Raw genomic sequence first — 22967 nt, forward strand, 5'->3', positions numbered from 1 at the left:
CCAAATAAAAGTCATCTGGAGACGACATATCCCCCGGTTCCCACAAATCAGTAATGCAAAGTCTCGGGGGACCGCCCAAGTGCATCATTATGCTAAATATGAAATTGGTCAACTGGTTCTTGAGATATCACGCTAACAAGCGAAAACAGACAGACAGACGGACATGCTGATTGCTACATCCTCTCGTATTTCATACTGGGGAGATAAAAAGCAAAAACATCTCATTCTGTCAAGGGTAAAAATTAAAAAACAAACCATAAATCTAAAAATTAACAGAAACACGAACTGCATCAACAAAGATCAGTTGTCACAACTAAACTGGTGTTCAGAGATTTACAACAGAATGAAGAAAATCCTTGCTGACAAATACAACAAACTGTCATGCACTTGACAGCAATATGACTAATCTTTATTTGTGGTAGCGATTTAGCTAATCCGACATTATTCGGATTCTTATGAAGTGTTGACACATGATTGTCACCTGTCACCTGCTTGGGTCCTAGTTCCTAATCCAAATATGTCAAAACCTGCCAGGCATGGGAATGTGAGCAGGCCGCGTGCTTTGTTATCTGTAGCTGAAGCACGGCGACACTCAGAGAAGCTGAAAATACACTCACCTAAGATGTGGTTGCTCAAAAGCACGACGCAAGACATATACAGTATACAACAAAACTGTATTGCCTCTCATTAATTGCATAACTGGACAAGCAGAAACCCTCCCACTTATGAGCAATCAAGAACAAATATTTTCAGAAAGATGACATTGAAAATACAAGGCAAGAACTCACCTCAACAAAAGCTGGTACAGGTATGAGTCAGACAATCTGAAATATGTTTGTTCTTTGTCCTGCTCCGCCCAGGCCCTTCGATCGATTTCCACTAGGCATGTGGAGATTAATCGTTATAAATCCCCAATCGGACCAGGAGTGACATGTTTAGCCGCATGTTATCCTTGAATTGCTGGCTGTCTGAATGGTGTCCAAAAAATGAGGTGGGCTTCATAGATAATTGGCAAAGCTTCTGGAGAAAACCTGGTCTTGTTAGGAGAGACGGCATCCATCCCACTTTGGATGGAGCAGCTCTCATTTCTAGAAATCTGGCCAATTTTCTTAAATCCTCCAAACCCTGACTATCCAGGGTTGGGACCAGGAAGCAGAGTTGTAGTCTTACACACCTCTCTGCAGCTTCTCTCCCCCTGCCATCCCCTCATTACGCCATCCCCGTAGAGACAGTGCCTGCTCCCAGACCACCAATAACCAGCAAAAACCTATTTAAGCATAAAAATTCAAAAAGAAAAAATAATATAGCACCTTCAACTGCACCACAGACTAAAACAGTTAAATGTGGTCTATTAAACATTAGATCTCTCTCTTCTAAGTCCCTGTTAGTAAATGATATAATAATTGATCAACATATTGATTTATTCTGCCTTACAGAAACCTGGTTACAGCAGGATGAATATGTTAGTTTAAACGAGTCAACACCCCCGAGTTACACTAACTGACAGAACGCTCGTAGCACAGGCTGAGGCGGAGGATTAGCAGCAATCTTCCACTCCAGCTTATTAATTAATCAAAAACCCATATAGAGCTTTAATTCATTTGAAAGCTTGACTCTTAGTCTTGTCCATCCAAATTGGAAGTCCCAAAAAACAGTTTTATTTGTTGTTATCTATCATCCACCTGGTCGTTACTGTGAGTTTCTCTGTGAATTTTCGCTTAGCTCAGATAAGATAATTATAGTGGGCGATTTTAACATCCACACAGATGCTGAGAATGACAGTCTCAACACTGCATTTAATCTATCGTTAGACTCGATTGGCTTTGCTCAAAATGTAAATGAGTCCACCCACCACTTTAATCATACCTTAGATCTTGTTCTGACTTATGGTATGGAAATTGAAGACTTAACAGTATTCCCTGAAAACCCCCTTCTGTCTGATCATTTCTTAATAACATTTACATTTACTCTGATGGACTACCCAGCAGTGGGGAATAAGTTTCATTACAGTAGAAGTCTTTCAGAAACCACTGATATGATTCCTTCTTTATGTTCTCCAATGCCATATACCAACACAGGGAAGAGTAGCTACCTAAACTCTGAGTGAGATAGATTATCTCGTCAATAGTTTTACATCCTCATTGAGGACAACTTTGGATGCTGTAGCTCCTCTGAAAAAGAGAGCCTTAAATCAGAAGTGCCTGACTCCGTGGTATAACTCACAAACTCGCAGCTTAAAGCAGATAACCCGTAAGTTGGAGAGGAAATGGCGTCTCACTAATTTAGAAGATCTTCACTTAGCCTGGAAAAAGAGTCTGTTGCTCTATAAAAAAGCCCTCCGTAAAGCTAGGACATCTTACTACTCATCACTAATTGAAGAAAATAAGAACAACCCCAGGTTTCTTTTCAGCACTGTAGCAAGGCTGACAAAGAGTCAGAGCTCTATTGAGCCGAGTATTCCTTTAACGTTAACTAGTAATGACTTCATGACTTTATTTGCTAATAAAAATTTTAACTATTAGAGAAAAAAATTACTCATAACCATCCCAAAGACATATCGTTATCTTTGGCTGCTTTCAGTGATGCCAGTATTTGGTTAGACTCTTTCTCTCCGATTGTTCTGTCTGAGTTATTTTCATTAGTTACTTCCTCCAAACCATCAACATGTCTATTAGACCTCATTCCTACCAGGCGGCTCAAGGAAGCCCTACCATTAATTAATGCTTCGATTTTAAATATGATCAATCTATCTTTATTAGTTGGCTATGTACCACAGGCTTTTAAGGTGGCAGTAATTAAACCATTACTTAAAAAGCCATCACTTGACCCAGCTATCTTTCCAACCTTCCTTTTCTCTCAAAAATTCTTGAAAGAGCAGTTGTAAAACAGCTAACTGATCATCTGCAGAGGAATGGTATATTTGAAGAGTTTCAGTCAGGTTTTAGAATTCATCATAGTACAGAAACAACATTAGTGAAGGTTACAAATGATCTTCTTATGGCCTCAGATTATTAATTATGGAGTTCCACAAGGTTCTGTGCTAGGACCAATTTTATTCACTTTATACATGCTTCCCTTAGGCAGTATTATTAGACAGCATTGCTTAAATTTTCATTGTTACGCAGATGATACCCAGCTTTATCTATCCATGAAGCCAGAGGACACACACCAATTAGCTAAACTGCAGGATTGTCTTACAGACATAAAGACATGGATGACCTCTAATTTCCTGCTTTTAAACTCAGATAAAACTGAAGTTATTGTACTTGGCCCCACAAATCTTAGAAACATGGTGTCTAACCAGATCCTTACTCTGGATGGCATTACCCTGACTTCTAGTAATACTGTGAGAAATCTTGGAGTCATTTTTGATCAGGATATGTCATTCAATGCGCATATTAAACAAATATGTAGGACTGCTTTTTTGCATTTGCGCAATATCTCTAAAATTAGAAAGGTCTTGTCTCAGAGTGATGCTGAAAAACTAATTCATGCATTTACGAGATATCTTATAAAACTAATCGGCAGTTTTATAAAAAAAAAAAAAAAACTATATGGATTTGATTGACATGCGATTACACCAATCATGCTTGAACCCTCGTGCGCATGCGTGAGTTTTTTCACACGTGTCGGTGACGTCATTTCCCTGTGGGCAGGCCTTGAGTGAGATGTGGTCCCGCCCTCTCGGCTGAATTCCTTTGTTTCACACGCTGGTCGAGACGGCGCGCGTTGCTTTATCAAACTTTTTTCTGGACCTGTGAGGAATATCCGAGTGGACACTATTCGAGAAATTCAGCTGGTTTTCAGTGAAAGGTTTAACGGCTGATGAGAGATTATGGGGTGTTTCTGTCGCTGTAAGGACTTCCCACGGAGCGGGACGTCCTGCAGCGCTTCCAGGCGCCGTCATCGGCCTGTTTCAAGCTGAAATCATCCTAATTTAAGGCTCTGTTGACCCAGGACGTCGTGAGAGAACAGAGAAGATTCAGAAGAGGCCGGCATGAGGAGTTTATGCAGACATTCCACTGTTTAAGGACATTTTGTAATGAAAGACGTGCACGCAAATTCGCCGAGTCGTTTCCGTGACGACTCGGTGAATCTGTGTGCGCCGCGACAGGAAAAACACCTCCGTGTTGAAAACCATTTGTAAAATTCAGGCGGCTTTTGATGGCTTTCAACAAGTGAGTAACTGAGAAATTGTTTAACAGCTTGGGCATGTTACAACTTGCCCGTTAAGGTTTCCAACGGAGGTGTTTTTCCTGTCGCGACCCCCCGCGGTCGGGTCCGGCCCGCCATGCGACTCTGCCCACATGTTCTTTCATTACAAAATGCCCATTAACAATGGAATGTCCAAATAAACTCCTCATGCCGACTTCTTCTGAAAGTTCTCTGTTCTTTGACGACTTACTGGGTCAACAGAGCCTGAAATGTGAAAGTTTTCAAGTTGAAACGGCGAGACGCTGCCGCCTCGAAGCGCAGATCAACGTCAGGCGCCGTGGGCCGTCCTTACGGCGACACTACCAGACCAAAATCTCTCATCAGCCGTTAAAATTTTTACCGAAAACCAGCTGAATTTATCGAATGGTGTCCACTCAGTTGTGCTTTACAGTTTTGTAAAAATTTTGATCAAACAAAGCAGCAATCTCTGAGCTATTCCTAAAAAATGAAACAAAATCGACGAGAGGGTGGGCGACTCCTCACTCAAAAACTGCCCATAGGCGAATGACGTAACCGACAGGCGTGAAAAAACTCTCGCATGCCCACGAGGGTTCAAGCATGTCTGATGTAATCACACGTGATTCAAATCCATATGGTTTTTGAAAAAAATAATAAAGGTCGGATACTTTTCTAATAGACCTCGTATTTCCTCTAGGCTGGACTATTGTAATTCATTATTATCAGGTTGTCCTAAAAGTTCCCTGAAAAGCCTTCAGTTAATTCAAAATGCTGCAGCTAGAGTACTGACAGGGACTAGAAGGAGAGAGCATATCTCACCCATATTGGAATTTCTTCATTGGCTTCCTGTTAATTCTAGAATAGAATTTAAAATTCTTCTTCTTACTTATAAGGTTTTGAATAATCAGGTCCCATCTTATCTTAGGGACCTCATAGTACCATATCACCCCAGTAGAGTGCTTCGTTCTCAGACTGCAGGCTTACTTGTAGTTCCTAGGGTTTGTAAGAGTAGAATGGGAGGCAGAGCCTTCAGCTTTCAGGCTCCTCTCCTCTGGAACCAGCTCCTAATTCGGATTAGGGAGACAGACACCCTCTCTACTTTTAAGATTAGGCTTAAAACTTTCCTTTTTGCTAAAGCTTATAGTTAGGGCTGGATCAGGTGACCCTGAACCATCCCTTAGTTATGCTGCTATAGACTTAGACTGCTGGGGGGTTCCCATGATGCACTGAGTGTTTCTTTCTCTTTTTGCTCTGTATGCACCACTCTGCATTTAATCATTAGTGATTGATCTCTGCCCCCCTCCACAGCATGTCTTTTTCCTGATTCTCGCCCCTCAACCCCAGCCAGTCCCAGCAGAAGACTGCCCCTCCCTGAGCCTGGTTCTGCTGGAGGTTTCTTCCTGTTAAAAGGGAGTTTTTCCTTCCCACTTTCGCCAAGTGCTTGCTCACAGGGGGTCGTTTTGACCGTTGGGGTTTTTCCGTAATTATTGTATGGCTTTGCCTTACAATATAAAAGTGCCTTGGGGCAACTGTTGTGATTTGGCGCTATATAAATAAAATTGATTTGATAAATCAGTATCTAGATACAAATGTGCATCGATTCATTCAGTATGCATCAATTCAATTGACAGGTTGAATCGTGTTGAATCGCTCGCTGCCTGCTTGCATCGCTTTTTTCCAAAGCACAGTGAATGCACCACAGAGGGTTCGGGATATCGGCACGGCTATTGTTTGGAGGGTCTTTATCAAGAAAAGGATTATTTCTTTACATTGACTGCAGATTGCAGCGGATCTGCGTGAAGCTTGAGGCAATAAAGCAGCGCTTCGACTCACTGTTCACTGGTTCTCTGCTTCACTGGTTTTCAGAAATGCCACATCCACTGGCGTGAGCACCAGCTGATGCGTAAACTGAAGCTGTCCATCAGGTAAAGGAAATAATAATAATAGTAATAATAATAATAATATTTGTTTTGTGGGATTAAGTGCACAGCTCCAAAGCGCCGTGCAGATTTCAGTCAGAATTAATAACTTCAGTGTGAATCGCCATTTTAAATCAAATGACCTCTTTCCAAACGTTATAATACAAACGATAAACTACAACCAAACAAACCTGTTTTTTTTTGTTTTGTTTTTTACCCAAAATGAGACGTCCTGCATTTTTTATGAGTTACATCCTGACGTGCAGTGCAGCCAGCTGAAGAGCTCAGCTCTATTACATTTGTGTCAATAATGTCTGAAAGGAAATGTTTTTGACAAAAACTACAGATTTTGTTTATTTCTATTCATGCCCAGAGATCTAGGATCCACCGTGTACATCAAGGATCCAGTGACCATGTACAGAGTATACTGATTTTTATTTATGTCAGAGATCAAGGATCCAGTGACCAATTTCATGTTTATTTACTTTAAGACTCAATAAAATGTTGTTGACATAGAAAACAGGTAAAGCCTACTTTTAGTATACAGAAAATTCACAGGAGGTACTGATATGGGAATCGATAAAGAATCGGATCGATAAGCAGAATCGATAATAGCATCGATATTGAAAAAATCTTATCAATACCCATCCCTAATCGTATCGCACCAAGTCACATTGTATCGCATTGTGAGGAATTGAGTCGCCAATCAAATACATATCAAATCGCATCAAATCAAGAAGGGGGTGAATCATATTGCATCGTATCTTCAGTATCGTCATGTATCGCAATATGTATCGTATTACTGGTAGTGTATCAAGGTGTGTATCGAATCGTTGTCAGTGATGAGATTCACATGCCTCATTTCCACCAAACTTGGTGTGTCAATGACAGTTGACTCCAGAATTACCCCTAGAATGATTGTTTTGGCAAAGGGCAAGGTCAGTGGGTCAAAGGTCAAAATTATGACATGCACTCTGATGTCTATTAAATTTAGTACACTCATATGTGGGTTCTGCAATTCCCAAGGCAAAATCAAATTTACCAAAGTCGTTTGTATCGATGATCAAAATTGTGAAGTTTTTCACTCATGCCTGCATGTGGAGGTGGAATTTCTCAGCATGGTCAAATTTGCAAAAGTCAAACACTGGGGCCAAGGTCATGTCTGCCTCTCTGTTTGTTGGCCGACAAATTCCTTGACCTTTTCCTTTGCCAAAATTAATTATTCCACGCTAATTTCAGGGTCAACCTTCATTGACATATCAAGTGTGGTAAAAATCTGTAAAAGAACCTGGGAGGAGTAGGCCAACAAATGGATAGGCAGACATGATCTAGGCCCCAGGAATTGACCTTTGGCGATTCCAGAACTCACCTCCATGTGAAAAACAAATTTTTACCCTTGATAGCAAATACCTTGACCACAATGACTGCCCTTGTCTGGGCAATTCCAGGATCCACCTACACGTGTGACGTTCAGTGAATATTGAAGGGAAAATCAAAATATTGACCTTTGACCACCATCCACATATCATGTTTGGTGGATATTGGCCAAAGGGCATGGGAGGAGTAGGGCAACAAACACACAAGGTTGTAAGCAAGAGTGCAATTAATGGATTAGTGCAGCATCGGTGAGAGGCGTTGTTGTGAGGGCGGAGCTACCTGTATATGACATATGCAATTAGAGTTTCTCATATGGGGTCACTGCAGCATCCTCTACTTTGTGGCTGCGATCAAAATACTAAGTGCGGGCAGCCTCACACGTAGGGCTCGAAATGCGCTCTGCCCTCATCCATGTTTGTTGAAAAGATAAGAGGGGAAAAAAGCAGATACACATGAAACTCTTTCTACAATCTGTCATCAAAAGCAAAGCACTGAGTGAAAGTAATGATAGAAATTGATTTCATGTGTTTCTCCATCTCCTCTCACAGTCCGCGTAGCCGTCACTTGGAATTTTGTGGTTAAACGTGACTCCTGTGTACGGAAGAACAGACGTGTTGAAGAATCAGAACAAAGATTTAAAGACTTCTTCTGTGCAAAAAGCCAACGATCTCAAACGACGTCACACTAATGTTTTGCATGTGAAGAAACACATATGAGGTGTCTTGAACATTAAAATTCAAAAATATCATCTGTGCAGCTGCAGAAAATATTTTAAAAAGTAAGGTGGAGAGAGGTCGTAAAATTCAGTCCAGGAACTGTAACACAATATTATATCAGCAGAATTACACACTGAGTCACAGCTGGGGAGGGTGCTGAGCTAACAACCTCGGACTTTACCGTTTAGTTGAAACAGGTGACTTCTCCTGTGATTCTGGGTGGTCCTGCTGACCCGTCATTCCTTAATAACCCACAAAATTAAAGTGTAGCCGTGGGCAGACACCCTGCTACCTGCTAGTTAGAGGTGCACGTGTGTATGTGTGTGTGTGGGGGGGGGGGGGGGGGGGGGGGGGGGCATACAGGAGAGAATCTATGCAGATTCCACGAGCACACACACACACACACACACACACACACACACACATTAATTCAGTGTGCACCCATTTTTCTCTGTGCAAGACTCAAATGAGAACCAGAAGATGGTCCTCAGAAGGACTAGAAAAATGAGTTAGGGACTGTGGGAGTGCTCCGATTTGAAAACATACATATATTACACAGCTCGCATACATTGATCCCCCACATCCATATATGTCCCTCTCATACATATATACCAATCTCACAAACACCTGGTCACACCCTCTGACATATGTGTATCTTCTCTCTGACATACACACATACATTCTCTATCTTACCTGCCTGTATTCTCTTACGCACACATATGGGTCCCTCACATACATATTTTCCTCCCCTCATATACATTCCCTCTACATCCCTCCATTACTGTGTAGGTAGGTGTATATATATATCACATACATAACATATACTATATGTGTATTATATTCCTCTCTTCACATACTCATACATATTTTTCTCCGACATCCATATATACCAGTACTCTTCTCTCATGTATCTCTCCCTCACATATTTTCCATCTCTTACATACATATATACTCTTCTCATACTTGCACATACAGTGAGGGAAAATAAGTATTTGAACACCCTGTGATTTTGCAAGTTCTCCCACTTAGAACTCATGGAGGGGTCTGAAGAGTTCATCTTAGGCGCATGTCCACTGTGAGAGACATAATCTAAAAAAAAAACAAAAAAAAAAAACAAAGTCCGGAAATCACAATGTATGATTTTTTAATAATTTATTTGTATGTTACTGCTGCAAATAAGTATTTGAACACCTGTGAAAATCAATGTTAATATTTGGTACAGTAGCCTTTGTTTGCAATTACAGAGGTCAAATGTTTCCTGTAGTTTTTCACCAAGTTTGCAGACACTGCAGCAGGGATTTTGGTCCACTCCTCCATACAGATCTTCTCTAGATCTTTCAGGTTTGGAGTTTCAGCTCCCTCCAAAGATTTTCTATTGAGTCCAGGTCTGGAGACTGGCCAGGCCACTCCAGGACCTTGAAATTCTTCTTACGGCGCCCCTCCTAAGTTGCCCTCGCTGTGTGTTTGGGGTCATTGTCATGCTGGAAGACCCAGCCATGACTCATCTTCAATGCTCTTACTGAGGGAAGGAGGTTGTTTGCCAAAATCTTGCAATATATGACCCCATCCATCCTCCCTTCACTACAGTGCAGTCGTCCTGTCCCCTTTGCAGAAGAGCACCCCCAGAGTATGATGTTTCCACCCTCATGCTTCACGGTTGGGATGGTTTTCTTGGGGTTGTTCTCATCCTCTAAACATGGTACGTGGAGTTGATTCCACAAAGCTCTATTCTGGTCTCATCTGACCACATGACCTTCTCCCATGCCTCCTCTGGATCATCCAGATGGTCACTGGTGAACTTCAAACGGGCCTGGACATGTGCTGGCTAGAGCAGGGGGACCTTGCTGCCCTGCAGGATTTTAAACCATGACAGCATCATGTGTTACTAATGTAATCTTTGTGACTGTGGTCCCAGCTCTGTTCAGATCATTGACCAGGTCCTCCTGTGTAGTTCTGAGTTTTCTCAGAATCATCCTTACCCCACAAAGTGAGATCTTGCATGGAATCCCAGACCGAGGGAGACTGACAGTCATCTTGTGTTTCTTCCACTTTCTAATAAATAATCATACCAGTTGTTGTCTTCTACCAACCTGCTTGCCTGTTGTCCTGTAGTCCATCCCAGCCTTGTGCAGGTCTACAGTTTTGTCCCTGGTGTCCTTAGACAGTTATTTGGTCTTGGCTATGGTGGACAGGTTGGAGTGTAATTGATTGAGTGTGTTAACAGGTGTCTTTTATACAGGTAACAAGTTCAAACAGGTGCAATTAATACAGGTAAAGAGTGCAGAATAAGAGGGCTTCTTAAAGAAAAATGAACAGGTCTATGTGAGTCAGAATTCTTGCTGGTTGGTAGGTGTTCAAATACTTATTTGCAGCAGTAACATACAAATAAATTATTTAAAAAAAATCATACACTGTGATTTCCAGATTTCTTTTTTTTTTTTTTTTTTTTTTTTTTTTTTTTAGAATATGTCTCTCACAGTGGACATGCACCTAAGATGAAATTTTCAGACCCCTCCATGATTTCTAAGTGGGAGAACTTGGAAAATCGCAGGGTGTTCAAATACTTATTTTCCTCACTGTATGTGTACACTTTCTCTCATTTACATGCTATATGTATGTGTTTATATAATGGCTGAGTGGATCCTTGTAATTTGATTGGTGCTTTGGATGTCACATGAAATGGATTAATTCATCCCATTTGTGTTGCATTGCATTTAGAGTGCAGTTTGGTTCCATTCAGAGTGCAAATTTGGTTCCATACATTTGGTACCATTGCACTCTGCACAAACACGCACGCACGCACACACGCACACACAATCCACTCCGCTGTAAGCTGTCTGGATGAATGAAGAGCTGTTCAGATGAAAAGCTGACATGATTTTTGGCTCGACCGAGGAACTACACAAAGTCTTTTTTTTTAATGGAAGTCTGAAGTCAGTGCACAGCATCACCGGACTACACGTCACAATCTGGACTTTAACAGCACTGGAACACCCAAATGTAAGTCCCTTTTCTGATGTTTATAAATTAATAAAATATCAAATGAGAAGATCTATTTTAGTCGTGTAATACAAAACAAATAATGAATGTTTTTACATTCTTTCAATGGAATGAAATATCTGTACCATTGAACTCATAAACATTCATTATTTGTATAACATATAATAAAAATTAACTGCTTCTTTCCCTACTGGTTTAGTCTATAGCACACACACACACACACACACACACACACACACACACACACACACACACACACACAGCTGTCTTTTATTTGCCAGGATCCAGCCACAGATGGTGATACAGTGTGAACTTTAACACACAGATTCCTGAAATTCTTTATGGGTGTGAGTTACTCTCTGATTCAAACAGCATTTGGCTTCAGTCTTTTTTTTTTTTTTTTTTTTTTTTTTTTTAAACTTCCCTTCCGGCATGTCTCTGAGTCCATATGAGTCTCCCCCACTTTATGTGCACATAATGCCATGCAATAGAAAGGCTGTGCTTGTGGTTTTAAGAAAAGTTTGAATCAGGGGTGCAACCTGAAAGTCTTTTTTTGGGGTTCCTGACATTTCAAAATAGTAAATCTCTTTCTGAATAAAAGGCATCGTAACCCACTTACAAATTAATGCAAGAATGAAGAGTTTTGAGCATTTTTAAACTGTCAGCCATTTTCTGAAATCTGAAATCTCCACAGCAAATCTTTTTCTGAAAGAAATTTGAAATTTAGTCATTTAATCATTTTCCGAAGCAGGTGTTTCTCTCAATGTTTCAGGTTTTAAAAGAGTGACTGCATCATTAGTATCTCAAAGGTTAAAAACCAAGCCATTTTCGAATGCAATCATTTCATTTAATGTTTCAATGGTTCAGAAACAATAATTTGCTGAAGCAGTTGTTGTATGTAGTATTTGTTTGGGTTTCAAAATAGTGAGTTGTTTTCTGAAAAAAAAAAAAAAAAACATGTAGCGTGTCCAGCATTTTCAAACACAATCATTTTCTGAAACAGTTGTTGCCTTCAGTGTTTCAAAATGGTGATTGCTTCATTTAGTGTCACAAAGGCTTAAAAACTGAATATTTTCTAAAGCAATTGTTTATTGTTTCAAGGGTTTTGAAATGATTAATTATTTTCTGAAACAACTGCTGAATTTTGTGTTTCACAATCATTTTTTTTCTGAAATAATTTTTACATTTCGTGCATCCCACATTTTGAAACAGTGAATCATTTTGTGAGGCAACTAGTGTTTTGAATGGTTGAAAACAAAGAAACATTCAGTGATGCAGTTGGTTGTTTCTGTCACCAATATGGACAGTGTATGCAGAGACCCACCCCCTCAGTTTTGCCCTTGGGCTGAATAAAAGTTGAAGTGCAGGTTTGACTCACCATCCAAATGCAGGACATCTGAGGGCATCCTGTCACTGTGCCGGCCCAAAGGCTTTTCTGAGGGGGGGAGTGGAGTTATTAGAACGAGATCATGTATCTGCCATTTATGACTTGAAGGACTGAGACTAAATTTCAAGCTCAGGTCATTTCCCCACTTTACCTTTCAACCAATCACATGAAGCACATAAAACCCCATATCCTCTGGTGTTCTTCGATCTTCAATCACCACCACTACTCCTGTACCACTTTCTCCTGCTTTCCTACCCTCCTGTTTTTCTAATAACAGGATGTCGGCGTCTTCTCACATCACTGCCGACCTTCCAGGGAAAGTGCAGTGCAGCATCTTTAAGCAATTCCTTTAGTCTTAAATTTGTCTCTCATCAGATGAACCAGTGAGCAGCCCATGTGTATTTAACTCTGGATGTTGAATTAGCATTAATTGTCAGCGGCCCCTTTGGGTAAGAAGATCATTCTTAAGTGGAACGAGGTCAAATGCTGTCTGTCTGCACTTTCCAAGTTGATGGGATCCAGAACAGCTGCAGCTACACACAAAGGCCAAGTGAATTTCAGAACATTCCAGCAACCCTTCCAGCGCATTGATGTGATACAGCCTCGACTGAAACTGACTAACTTTGGGATAACAGCTGATCCCCTCCTGCAGCTCAAGACATGCAGAGCTAAACAACAAAATTAACAATAATATTCATTTGTGTAGCACTTTCTAACTTCTTAAAATAAAACACAATAAAAAAAAAACAATGTTTTTTGCCTTGAGGCAACTTTGTTGTGCTTTGGCGCTATATAAATGAAAATAAATTGAAACTGAAATGTTTAATGAAACCTCTAACTTCTTTCAGTCATTATCATGATACTCTTCAAACTGTCAGCATTATTACATTGTACATTATGACAAATTAACAATATTGAGCAATATGGCAAAAAAAAAAAAAAAAAAAAAAAAAAAAAATACAAGCTTTTTCTTTTTTTTGTCTGTTATATTGCCCAGTCCTAAGTGGAGGATTTTTTTTTTTATTTCAATTTCAATTTATTTTCATTTATATACCACCAAATCACAACAGAGTTGTCTCAAGGTGCTTCATACAAGGAAGGTCTAACCTTACCAACCCCCAGAGCAACAGCAGTAAGGAAAAACTCCCTCTGAGGAAGAAACCTCAAGCGTGCGTACCGTCATAGCCATATAATAAAACATGACAACATTTTGGTCATGTGGTGCATTTCTCTGGCCGTGAGCTAGCACGCAGATGCCTCAGTGCTGAGGACCCCAGCGTCTGGAGAAAGCCAAGAGAACACCCAAATTTCAAGAGGTGGTGATGCACCGGTTTTATGCCTTGGGGATTTCCATCCTGGACCTAGGAGCTTTGTGGTGTGGTGGATGCAACTACACATGCTCCCAGACTTGACTCCTGTTTTTTGAGTTAGCTTAAGACTTGATTGGTTTATCACTTACCTTTATGATCTGTTCATTGTATGTTTAGTTAGTATCACATTTTGTCAGTTTTACATTAATTTAGCTTTTTAGTTAATTTTGGGCAGCACAGTCACACAGCGGTGGTTAGCATGTGTGCTGCACAGCAGCAAAGCCGTGAGGTTTGGTTCTCGTCTGTGTGGCGTTTGCATGTTCTCACCGTGTCTCTGCGGGGTTCTTCCCACCATCAAAACAGGCACGTTAACTTCATCTCCCAACAGCGGCTGGTGGCACAACTGGCACTCCAATCACTGTAAAAACAATAATCTAGTTCATAGCCGCATCAGGGTGAGGACTGGTGTGTTGCTCAGACATCATTCTCATCAAGATGAATCCAGAAATCATTCAATCTGCAACCTGATCAGACATTTTCTTAACTGAACATTTAATTCTAAAAATAATTGAATGGATTAAGTGATAATAAACAGTCAGTATTTTCAACTTGAATGTGCTTCAGAGATACAGACCATGACAGACACCGACCACCGGCAAAGACAGTGGCAGAATGACAGATGGAAAAGCCACACCAACTGTGGAAAGTCTTGATGTGAGAAATACTGAGCACAGTATGTGCAGAAGAGAAATATAATACCAAAGTGCCTCAAAAACACATTGAGCAAAGACCTTGTGGCACTAAATCACTTACTATTTGTCTGTCCGTCCACTATGGTCCTGTCATTTCAGTCATCACATCGCATGGCAAGCTGCTAAGAGCAAAAATACTTCACCTCACCAACTTTCGGTTAGGCCACAATTGTCCTGTCCACTACAAAGGCCTTCCATGTCTTGCGATTATCATACAATTTCAGACTTTCAATATCCATCAAAGAGAATTCTCTTAAAATGATGAACTGTGTGATGTTATCCAACTTTTTGTAGGTCTTCTCACTGGTCAGCTACCATTAGGTATCCAATTTAGAACTCTCCTTGGAATTCTCTGTTCTTCCATTCGCTTGAAGTGGCCAAACGACTGGAGTCTTCTCTTTTCAATAATCAGTTCAACCTTCAGAATGTCTGTGATTTTCACATTTCTCAGTCATCTTCATTAACGTTTACACCTCAGCACTGAAGAGAAAAATCGGTTTTAAAACAGTCATGCGCATTAGTACTGTCACTTCTCTTCATATGCTCTCATTTTTCAGGAGGAGATAAAGAAATTGTACATTTTGCACAACCTTTTGTAATCTTGCACTCAACTCATGATCAACTCTACCATCAGCATTTATCTGCACTCCTCAGTATTGTAATTTTTCAACTCTCCTGAATTTTGTTCCATTTAGAATTATGTTATCTTTCATCTGTGTTTGTGCTCTCAGAAGAGCAGAAATAAGAGATGATAAAGTCAAATTTGTCAAAAATCTCTTGGGTATTATTATTCTCTGCTTCAACTATAGCAGCATCCAGCAATCTCTAATGATCTTCCCTCGTGGCCATAAGAGCATCTCCCCAACAGGACCATCAAACATACAAGTATTAATCACAACCCTTATTCCAATCATTGCAAGATAGAACTGAAATATGAGTTTATCACAAAGGTATTATAGCTACGAGCGCAGAACTAATAAGGTGTTCCTCAGCTGAAACAGTAACAAAACAAAAATGACAATAAGTTGTTTGTGGTTTAGACTACAATCCTTGTCATATTTATGCTTCAGCCTAACATTATGCCTTCATTGAGTTTATTTAGGAAAACACATTGTTGTAAAAAAAATCATGGTTGAGTTGGGTTAATTTTGTTTTGGGGAAGGTAGGTTTTCTGCAAAGACAACTGGTCAAAATCTAACTACGTAGTCCAATAAAAATGTACCTTATCCAACACTGAAACATGCTGCACATGTCCATAACTACAGCAGAATACCTATTTTCTGTAAACCCAAATATTTGCGGAGGATCAGCAATTGCTAATCCAGGGTTCTGCTTTTGTTTTCGTGGCCCATCCATAAAATTTTGTATAATACAGTAACAATCAAACCACCGTAACCTCTGTGGTAGAAGCAATAATCCAGAATGACTGTTGTTTTCCCCAAATCTAATACTGAGACAAGACCATTAACCAGAAGTCCAAGGATAGAAATTCTCGCTCACAGCTGGAAACTCTGAGTACTACTGAGTTTTTTCTGTGTGAACACCCGCCAACATTTTACTATAAACACATCTTTGTGTGGACATTCATACACAGTCCGGCCTTCACACTGCAAGTATAACCGACCCTAATAACACTGACACTGGGCATTTTCTCTTCTCACACCTACATGAAGCTTTCGGTGCCAGCGACACACTCGCTGCTCGAGCCTGTGGTAGACCACAAAAACTCCACTTCACCAAGCACATGTACCATCGTTCCATGGTGAAAACTTAATGACGGGGCGTTACTTCTGCTGTTCTGGCAGGGGCAGAATCGGGGCACAGTCTGGGTGGTTTGTTTAACATTACCCCCAAACCTGGCCTCAAAGAGCCTCTGTGTTCAGTGGGTGTGTTCAGAGCCCACCACAAATCTGCATCAGGACATCAGCTCTCATCCACAGTCACTTTGTCAAATGTTGGACTTTGACCACATGCCACCCCGCACCACCTGTCAGTACATCGTGAGCTCGCTGCCAAACAAGCAGCACACCTAATGTTAATCTTTTTTTATTTTTACCTCCACCACTGAGATTGTTTGCACCTGCACTGGTTTAATTTATAGTCAGATTACTCAAAAAACAAAGATCCGATTTTAATCATCACTGGTGAAAAGATCAATGCTGGCTTATAAAAGAAACAGTTCATTTTAGGACGGATCTTAAATAACAAAAACCACAACAACAAAATAGGCTGGGCAGTTCATTCATTTATCTTCCATACCCAATTACTCCATTCAAGGGTCACGGGGGGCTGGAGCCTATCCCAGCAGTCATAGGGTGAGAGGCGGGATACACTCTGGACAGGACGCCGGTCTGTCACAGGGCCACATATAGACAGAAACTCATTCACACTCACATCCACACCTACAGTCAATTTAAAGTTTCCAATTCATCCACACTGCATGTCTTAGGAAGTGGGAGGAGGGAACCCACAGGTACAACACAGGTACAACATGCAAACTCCACACAGAAAGTACCAGGTGAGAAGTGAACCTGGGACCTTCTCAATGTGAGTTTAGGCCAGGAAAATCAAATAATAATAATAATAATAATAATGGAAATAGATCTGAGCTCCATTAAACTCTCTGAAAGGAGTTGGTCTATTGTCAAATTCATTAAAGCTGAAATGATTCACCAATTAATCAATGACAGGAAAATTAGTCTCATCCCTCAGCCTATCTGTACTACATCTTCTGAAATAATAATAATGATAATGATAATAAACTTAAAATCCTTAAATTTTATAGGTTAAACTAGAAGTCACTCAGAATCACTCAAACCTCTAGATCAAAAATGTTCTAGATCAAATTCACGATAAAATACATTTAAGACATTTATCCATCTCCTCAGCAAATTTTTATCAACACCCCCTCACAAATTTTTGAGTAAAATGTTATGTGCTAAACATTCTTCTGAATCTCAGTTCAAGTATATACTGCAGAGCACCTCCAAAACTCAATCATTTAATTCCCAGATTACCTATCTGCTCACCAAATTTCATTGAACTCTATTTATTATTTTTTGAGTTATCCTGCGAAAGACAGACAAACACAAGGGAAAATATTACCTCTTTGTAGGAGATAAAACTAAATTTCAACAACAATAAATTAACTGATGATGATATACAGTCTATATATATATATATATATATATATATATATATAATTTTTTTTTTAAACAGAACATACAAATGGGGCAGAGCCAGAACACTTAATTAACATATTTGAATGAATGAATGAATTTATTTGGTATACACAGACTCAAAATACCAAAGAAAACTCATAAAGAAAACAATTTAATAACGTACCCAAGTGCCCGAAAGGGTGTAGGCAGAAGCAAAAGCTTATAAACACCCACCCCTTTAACCAAAAAATAAAAAGTGTACATATTAATATAAAAATATACCCATGATAACAAATACAAAGTACCAATTAACCACTGAACTAAAATTGCAAAACACAACCATGCAAACAACAGTGTACCATGCACAAACCCAAAAACAAAACAAAACTGATAAACCTAATTCATCATGTGATAACAAGTAATTAAATCATTTTAGAGCCTTTTAAAGCCAACCAAGTTACCAAATTATTTAATGTTATCAGGACACTTATTCCAAATATTAACACCTTTAACAGAAACACAATGACTTTTTACAGTAGTTCAAATCTTTGATTTGTCAAATAATAATGTCCCTTGTAAATTATGTTTTCAAATTAAACTTGTATAAATAGGGTATGTTACTGAAATCTAATTTCACTGACTCAAGCTGATGAAACAAACTGATTTGCGATTTAACCAAACAGCATAAAATTTTGGTGGGTGGAGACACAAAAGTGAGGCGGAGCCAGAGCAACCTGTGCTGTGGAGGAACTCTGCACTTTACTGAGTGCTGTTTTTTATTCTCATTACACTGCTTTTCTCACTCACACAGCTTGAATTGCCACGTTTTGCTCCAACATCTATAAAATAATCGGCAGTACTATTTTTGTAGTTCAATAAACATTTGTAAATTATTTAGTTTCTGAAATTAATTGCACCCACGTTACCGGCATCATTCAGGCGGAATTTATCTGTCAGCTCAGCCATTAAAACGCACTTTGTGCTGATAAATAGTCGCCATTAAAGGCGTCAAACAGCATCACTATAACTTAATAATCATATTTTAAATAATAACACAACAAACTTAATTATCGCATTTAAAGGAGGCGCACGCGACACTAACGGAGCCGCTTCGGTTTCGCTGAGAAAAAAAAAAAAAGCTTCACACTGTTCAAACTTACTGTCAGGTTCTTGAGAATTCCAACTCACCGTCTCTTCTAAGCTTAAATCCACGTCCACATGATCCCACGTTCGACTTGACGTGAAGCTTGTTGGCGTGTTTTGTGTCTTACAGCGGAGTTTTATCAGAGTGCGCGCGGCTTGTTCGATGCTGCTCGTAGTGCAGCGCCCACTGCTGGCCTGTGGGAGAAACGCAACAGCTGGGAAGGCATGAAATATAACTACAATAAAAAAAAAACAAATAAATACATTTCGTAGTTTCATCGGGATTGCAAAATGAAAAAATATTAAAAAAAAATATTAGTCACAACTATGAAATACAAAATATTTTTCAGGCACAATGTGAGATGGCATTTAAAATTATCAGTTGCAAAACTGTAATTGAGAGTTGCATGGTCACATTATCAGATACTAGGTAGTAGTACCTCTGGGCATAAAGACTATAACAATCTGACATTTGACCTCAATGACCTTCACCCAAATGATTGACCTCTGGCTGACCTTACAGCAATTCTGGAATTCACCTGTGAGTCACATTTGGTCCAAATCTGATTGAAAATCTAATTCCTTACCCTTACCCTTAACAGGAAGCCAATGAAGAGAGGCCAATATGGGTGAGATATGCTCTCTCCTTCTAGTCCCTGTCAGTACTCTAGCTGCAGCATTTTGAATTAACTGAAGGCTTTTCAGGGAACTTTTAGGACAACCTGATAATAATGAATTACAATAGTCCTGCCTAGAGGAAATACGAATTGTAAATGTAAATGCATGAATTAGTTTTTCAGCATCACTCTGAGACAAGACCTTTCTAATTTTAGAGATATTGCACAAATGCAAAAAAGCAGTCCTACATATTTGTTTAATATGCGCATTGAATGACATATCCTGATCAAAAATGACTCCAAGATTTCTCACAGTATTACTAGAGGTCAGGGTAATGCCATCCAGAGTAAGGATTTGGTTAGACACCATGTTTCTAAGATTTGTGGGGTCAAGTACAATAACTTTTATCTGAGTTTAAAAGCAGGAAATTAGAGGTCATCCATGTCTTTATGTCTGTAAGACAATCCTGCAGTTTAGCTAACTGGTGTGTGTCCTCTGGCTTCATGGATAGATAAAGCTGGGTATCATCTGCATAACAATGAAAATTTAAGCAATACCGTCTAATAATACTGCCTAAGGGAAGCATGTATAAAGTGAATAAAATTGGTCCTAGCACAGAACCTTGTGGAACTCCATAATTAACCTTAGTCTGTGAAGAAGATTCCCCATTTACATGAACAAATTGTAATCTGTTAGATAAATATGATTCAAACCACCGCAGCGCAGTGCCTTTAATACCTATGGCATGCTCTAATCTCTGTAATAAAATTTTATGGTCAACAGTATCAAAAGCAGCACTGAGGTCTAACAGAACAAGCACAGAGATGAGTCCACTGTCTGAGGCCATAAGAAGATCATTTGTAACCCTCACTAATGCTGTTTCTGTACTATGATGAATTCTAAACCCTGACTGAAACTCTTCAAATAGACCATTCCTCTGCAGATGATCAGTTAGCTGTTTTACAACTACCCTTTCAACATGACCTCAGCCCCAGCGTCTGACCTTTGGCAATTTTGATCTCACCTGAGAAAATCCATAACCCACCTACATATATGTCCCAGGTTTGACGGACATCAATATTTTAAGCTTTGACCCCAAATACCTTGACGTTTGCCAAGACAAACCCTTTGAATAAATGAATGAATGAATGAAACCCTTTAATGGCAGTTCTGAGGTTGACCGTCATCCACATATCAAGTTTGTTGGAAATCAGTCAAAGAATCTGGGAGGAGGAGAACAAAGACAAACGCTGCCAATTATGAGATGCTAGGTCATATGTAAATTATGATTCAAGCACACAAAGTCAGAAATATGAGATACTAATAAATAAACAACTCTGAGTTTCAATCATGAGGTATTAAGTCATAATTACAGCTTTCAAGATGCTACGTCATAATTACAAGATTGGTTCTTGGTGTAATGGAGCACCATTCTGGTGTCTGCGTCTTTATGTCTAGCCTCAGGTTCTTACATCATATGTTAAAGCCTCCACATGCTCTTCATCAGTGAATCCACCAGCAACAACGGTTTTGTTTGGTGGAGCCTGAAGTATCAACTGTTGAGAGAGAAATCTAACAAGGTTGGCCTTGTTTTCCTCATCGGCCATGAAATTCTCCCACTTCAGAGGCAGTGGTACATCCCGATCTCTAATCTCCCACCAAACTAGGACTGTCTTCTTGGTACGTTTAGTGCGAGTGCCAGACTTTATTGACAGGTCATAATATCTATCAAACACATTGTGTATGTACTTGAAAGGTTCCCCAGCTTGCATGATAGATGTTGCAAATGAATGTGCCAGATCTCCAAAGGTTTTGGCTTTTGGAGGCTTACCAAGCTCAACCACATGTGCTTGACAATCAACAATCATAGTTGCATTGCTGCCTAATTTAGCTCTTTCAAGTGTCTGAGCACAAGGTACGTTGCTAACAGAGACTCCATCGAGAAAGACTTGCCCAGATTGGAGATCGCCTGTCATGTCATATCTTCAGTGAAAGATGCACATTTTGTGGTATCAGAATTTGAGCTTCAGGAAAATAAGTGATAAAAACAAAATAGAGCGTTTGGAAAGAAGAGAAGTAAAAATAATGAAATAACAGGAAGTAAATAGAAACATAAACTGGAATGTCAATTACTTCCAAAGGTCGTCAGAGGTCATACAGGTAGAGGTGGGCGGATCGATCCTAATATCGATAATATCGATACCAACGCTGATATTGATATTGAACGAACGATCCTTGTGTAAAAAGATCAATACTCAAGCTTTTTTTCTCTCCTGCATGCACTGACTGATTCATCAAAGTCTAGTCTCTGTCTGTAAGAGCACTGCTGCGCTGTGTCACACAACACGGAGCAGCACACCCTTGTATTGTGGTTTGTCAGCCCTCTACCTCAGGAGATTTTGTTTTAAGTTTTAAAATGTTGCATAGCACAGAAACTGCCCTTTTAAAGGTTTTTAATGACATTTTAATGGCAAATGATAGTGTCATTCTTGTCCTGCTTGACCTGACTGCTGTTTTTGATACAAGTGACCACAACATACTGATAAATCGCTTGCAGCAGCTTGTGGGCATCGGTGGTAGTGCCCTGGACTGGTTCAGGTCCTACTTAACTGGTAGGACTATGTGTGTTGGCCTCGGGGTTAGTGAGTCCTCCTCCGCTCCACTTTTATATGGGGTCCCACAGGGTTCAATTCTTAGACCCCTACTCTTCTCCCTGTATTTGTTTCCCCTGGGGTCCATTCTCAGAAAGCATGGCATCAGCTTCCACTGCTATGCTGATGACAGCCAGCTATATGTCCTCCTAAAGAAAATGATGCCTTTTCTCTTCAGCCCCTTTTGGCCTGTCTTGAGGATGTTAAAGCCTGGATGGCATTGAATTGTCTTAATTTTAATGAAAAGAAAACGGAGGTGATTGTTTTTGGCCCTAGCAGCTCCTGTTCTTCCTCACCTGTCGATCTGGGGCCTTTGTCAGCCTTTTCGGAATCTACTGTCACAAACTTGGGTTTTAAGATGGAAAACGATTTTAAACTGGACCACCAAATCAGTGCAGTAGTCAGATCAAGTTTCTTTCACTTAAGGCAGCTTGCTAAGGTTAAGCCTTTTCTTGCACATCAGCACTTTGAAACAGCAATCCATGCTTTTATTACCTCCCGGCTGGATTACTGTAATGCACTTTATTATGGAATTAGCCAGTCCTCCCTTGCACGTCTCCAGCTAGTTCAGAATGCTGCTGCCCGTCTGCTAACTGGTGCACGTAAGAGGGAGCACATTACACCTATCCTGGCCTCTTTCCACTGGCTGCCTGTGCATTTTAGAATTCATTTTAAGATTCTTTTATTTGTTTTTAAATCTTTAAATGGCCATGCCCCGCCCTACCTCTCTGAGCTGCTTCATTATTACGCCCCTGCTCGC

The 22967-nt window shown here is 39.9% G+C and overlaps 1 protein-coding gene across 1 annotated transcript in view; it reads right to left on the reverse strand.

Annotated features, from left to right (window-relative positions):
- bmpr1bb (bone morphogenetic protein receptor, type IBb) overlaps positions 1 to 14307 on the reverse strand; it is a 132358-nt gene extending 118051 nt beyond the window's left edge. Inside the window, exons 1-2 of the mRNA XM_034192499.1 lie at positions 14210 to 14307; positions 12564 to 12620 (exon numbers count right to left, since the gene is read on the reverse strand). The gene's annotated coding sequence lies outside the window, so the exon portion shown is untranslated. The remainder of the gene's footprint in view (positions 1 to 12563; positions 12621 to 14209) is intronic.
- Between the last annotated feature and the right edge of the window lie 8660 nt (positions 14308 to 22967).

This window comes from Thalassophryne amazonica, chromosome 17, assembly GCF_902500255.1.
Source record: "Thalassophryne amazonica chromosome 17, fThaAma1.1, whole genome shotgun sequence".
Lineage (NCBI taxonomy): Eukaryota > Metazoa > Chordata > Actinopteri > Batrachoidiformes > Batrachoididae > Thalassophryne > Thalassophryne amazonica.